This window comes from Crassostrea angulata, chromosome 9 (assembly GCF_025612915.1).
Source record: "Crassostrea angulata isolate pt1a10 chromosome 9, ASM2561291v2, whole genome shotgun sequence".
NCBI lineage: Eukaryota > Metazoa > Mollusca > Bivalvia > Ostreida > Ostreidae > Magallana > Magallana angulata.
In genome coordinates, this window is record NC_069119.1 from 29,058,033 (window position 1) to 29,063,007 (window position 4,975).

Here is a 4,975-nt window from a genome sequence, read left to right on the forward strand (position 1 = left end):
GTACATTGTAATTGAAACGTAACTACTTCTAAAAAAAATTGTGAAGGACTAGGACAAAAATCTTAGGAATCAGTGTTGAGTTTTACAAAAGAATTTTCGACACAGTCGTAAATATGCAAAGTCTCGAAAAATTATCTTTAAAGAAAACAACATAAAATCATTTGTTTACAAATATTTCAATTTCCATAATTGTATTTTTCAGTCATAAGAATAAATCTTTGATTAGTTTGCTATAAATTAGCATTCATTAAATAGGTTGCATGTCTTTAGATCTTTTATAAACCACAGTCCATTTCTACAAAAAAGATAAGTTATTAGTTGTTAGTAAACACAAAAACGATTTGAAAACATCAGAACTGAATGACATGAATTCCATCAACGTCCTTTGATTGGTCCTGGAATATTTTTAGCAAATGCTACTTTCAACAAAATCTTCCACATCCAGACTGGTAATTACTACATCGCTTCCTATTGCCCAACATCCGTTGTTCGAGTTTTCGTAGTCGGATGACAACGCACTAGAAACGCTAATAAACGCAGAAGGAACGTCAATAGAGCGCGATGAACGCAGCAACAACTCCTTGGGGTCGCTTTGTGAACGCAGCCAAAAAAAAAAAAAACAACTTATTCAAACGCTGTTGATGCGCAGTAAGAGCGCGATAGAGACAAAGTGAGATCTCAAAGGTCTACGAGGAATCTCCATGCAAGAGCAATTGAGTTATCACTGCTTCTACACTGCAATTAGCTGCGTTCCTTGAGCGCGTCAACGGAGCTCTCGTGGCGCTGTTGGAGACCTTACGGCGCTGCCACGGCGACCCCACTCTGCTTCTACGGCGTGTTTATCAGAACGCAGAGCCACGGCGCGTACTTTGTGCATGTTCAAAGTGCACTCCGTCGCAAGGCGTTCTTAAATGTTCTATTCGATCCCACTGCGACGAACGAAGATGACGTTGAGTTGTTATGGAAACTCTACTGCGTTGACTTCGGCGTTTTACTTTATTTAAGGACGCAGCGGTATCGCCGTGAGAACGCAGCTCCGGTGTGACAATGGTTTTAATTACCAGATATGGCACAAACTAAACAGAATATACTGGATATATTGTCATCAACAATGTTCAATAACTTTTGAATATCCTGCCAGAATTTATTCATGTGATAACATATGTTCATATTTGACACATTGTAAAATAAAAACCAAATAGCATCTTTAGCTCATGTGAAACAATGTTTGTTGTTTTAAAGAATGTACAGTCTTTGATTCTCCTATTTGCTTACTAAATATCTTTATGGAAGTTTCACTTTTAAATGGTTTCCATTATAACTTTGTATGACAAATATATACTCAGATTTATTGAAAAGCATGAAAAGTGGGAAGGAAATATTAGGTTTGTAGAAGTGTTACAAATAATTGATAAAATCAGTATCCAATGTATTTACACATTTATTATTTGATAAACTGTTTATAAGTTCTCTAGTAAAATTAGATTTGCCACCAAAGTTTACGTTGCATACATTGTTTGTCTTCAAATTCTGACACCGTTCCATTGATACTTCATACAATGACAAGTATTAAAATATAATTCATTTTCTCTCAATCCTAACAAATTAAGCTGAATAATCTGTTTTTGATTTTTTACTGTTGTTAAAACATAAGGTCGTTAAAGTATAACTTGCCAATAAATATTGTTTTCGTTTTCCTTAACCAAGTCGATATCGATACGACGAAACATGGTTATTGGCGGACACAGCTTTTTCCCCCGCTTTTTTTAAGTATGTGAGTAGAAGTCACTTTAATTGATCGATTCATTAATTAAATAGAATGCTATTATTTTAATCAAGCATTTAATTAACGTTCGCACTCATTACAAAAACGTGGTTTTTTTGGTTATGGCTAGATAATTGTTTAAAGTTATAAAACATCAGGATCTGTTTTGCAAGTAACTGGTAACCACTAAATTAATGTGGCATTTACGTCAATTAATTTGACATATCTTTAAAGGTTAATAAAAAAAATATTACTTGAAGAACACTTCACTGCATTTAAATGAACAGTAATAATATATATAATTCAAAATGATAGAATTCATTTTTTCATTCATAGTTATCTAGGTGTGTGAAATCTTTCTAAAATATGTTTTGAGGATGGGAATATACATACTTCATGCACATAATATACTTTTATACAAATTTAAGAAAATTTAACGTAGATGATATCTTAAGTACTCTGACATGTTTTTAATTTTTAAAAAAAAAAAAATTCATTTAAAATTTGAACTATGAAATTTGGATTCGATAAGTCTAATTTGATTGAAGTATTATTGTTTTAACGTGTTGGTTTTATTTTAATCAGAATAAGGAAATGGAAACGTGTTTTCAAGGGTCCTCAATTATAATTGGCTTGGCACCCATATTTAGAACTTTTGTGACATGAGTGATATCAAGTACTTTAACATACACAACAGCTTGAATAACTTGTGCTGTTCATTATACAAGAAGAAAGCAAAGGAATTGGTTTTTGATGTGCAAGGTTATTTAAGAATATTTCTCACGTATTCGTTATGTCATTTTAATGACGAGTCAGACGTACTCAATTTTTTTTTGTACAATTACATGATAGCTGAAAGTTTAATCACGAGTTATTGTATTTTGTTTCCTAATTGTTCTGTCACCTTTAAAAGTTTATTTTAAAAATGACTTTCTATACAAATATGCAATACATTTTAGTTTTCTATGCATGCATGGAATGTGTTTTCAAAATCGGATTATTAATGATCTGTGGTATTAAGAACAGTCTTCCAAGTTCAAAAATCCAAAAGAAAAATACAAAAAAGGAGCAGAGCAAACACAGACCTTTAAAAAAAGAAAGAGGTAAAGGATCAGGTGAAATTGTGGAGTGAGCATTTTCTGCTGACCTATCAAACCTGCCATGTGCTCTTTGTCGTAATCAAGAATTGTCCGTAGACAACTAGGTGGTCAATTATTGTCAAACAGTTAATATGAAAAACGTCAGTTAGCATTAAGTGCGATGCCATGAATAAAATGTTATCTTTATCGGGCATTTACAGTAACATACATGTAGTATATGTTATCTTTATAATTTTATGGACTTCGCTCTAAAGCAAAACCAAGTCAGACTTGTATCGAAACAGAATTATTTTTTTTTTTTCACAAAAATTGTAAAGATTAAATGTTACAGTACCCGCAACGTTATTTTTTACAATCCTATCCTATCTTATCGTGTATCAATCCTATCGAATCGTGCGTGCATACTGTTCTAACGTGCGTTAATCTTATCCTATCGTGCGTGTATACTGTTCTATCGCGCGTTAATGCTATCCTATCGTGCGTTAATCCTATCAGGTTTATCGTTCAATTTTAACAGTTTTTCTGTTTATCCTATCGTGTTAATCGTTTTTCATAAGCAAGTAAATTAATATATTAATTTCAAAGCTGCAATTCGCTCAGTGCGCCGTATACGAAAATTTATTGAACAAGAATTGTAAAATCCTTTCCAGCATTCAATTATGACACTAATTTCTTAATTTGTTAGATCAAAATTAACCAAATTTTAAAAATGAAAACTTAATGTAAACTATCGAAGTTCTTAGGAACAAGGTAACATATTTACCTGTATATCGAATATATTAAATCGTACGCGAGTGTATACTTGCATAAACATTAACTTTTATGCAATATAATGTCTGTTTTATGCAACATGTTTTACAGAAACAAAAGTATTTATGATATAACTTATATTCAATTAAAACCAGGGTTTAACCCATTATTTTCTGTGTGATAGTTGATTTTGGGCTGAAATGTTCTCGACAATCGGCTAGGTGTGTGGTTATGAAAACAATGCTAGCAAATCGTAAGCAGAATGTGAACCTGCGGAAATATTTATTTAACTTGTATATAATATCATTCGTTTTTAATGCATCATTTTCTTACACAGAAAGAAATGTATTTATGACAGATTTTATATTTACTTATACAAGAGTTTGATTTTTATAATTGAACCCGCTATTTTCCGTGTAATTTGATCTCGGGCTGAAATATTCGCGGCGATCGGCTAGGGTGTTCGGTATTGAAAACAATGATAACAATTCAGAAGATTCATTGATTATTTAAGCACATAATTTTAGTGGAAAAAAATTAACTGATCATTTTTATACATTCTATATATAATGCAGCGATGATTAACAACTCGGCAATTGTTACTAAATAGAATTTCCACGTAAATCTTTATTCGTACGTGTTGTTTCTCAAATTCTGCCATTAACAAGATAATTCGTGTAAATCGTTTGAAGCGATTATACGTTTATCATGAACATCGTTTATCCTTTCCTATCGTGTATCAATCCTATCGTATCGTGCGTGTATACTGTTCCCTATCGTGCGTTAATCCTATCCTATCGTGCGTAAATCCTATCCTATCGTTTATCTTGTAAAAAATAACGTTGCGGGTACTGTAAAACTTTTATCTTGAATCAATGTTTGCAGATTGTTGTGGTTATTAGCTCACCTGAGCTGAACGCTGAGATGAGTTTTTCTGATCACACTTTGTTGTCTTTACTTATGTTTATCCGTCTGTATGCTTTTTTACATTATGATTTTTTTCTAAAACCACCTGACCAATTTCGATCAAATTTGGCACAAATTATTCTCATAATTATTGAAAAGTGATTATGAACTACAGACATGAAAGGCCATTTTTTTGTTAAAAGTTGAGAATTACCATTTTTTATCATTCATATAACGATTTTTTCTTTAATAAATTCCATTGATGATACTTGAAATTTTAAGATGCATATCATATACACCTTAATACAAAAATAATAAAGTAATAACAGGGTTACATTAATATATTTTGTACATTGGGTTGGTATTGATTCTATCATATCTTACCATTGTTTGATGTACTTTCAATTTATCGTTAAACAACGAATTCGTTATAAGATATATTTCGAATTCGCTA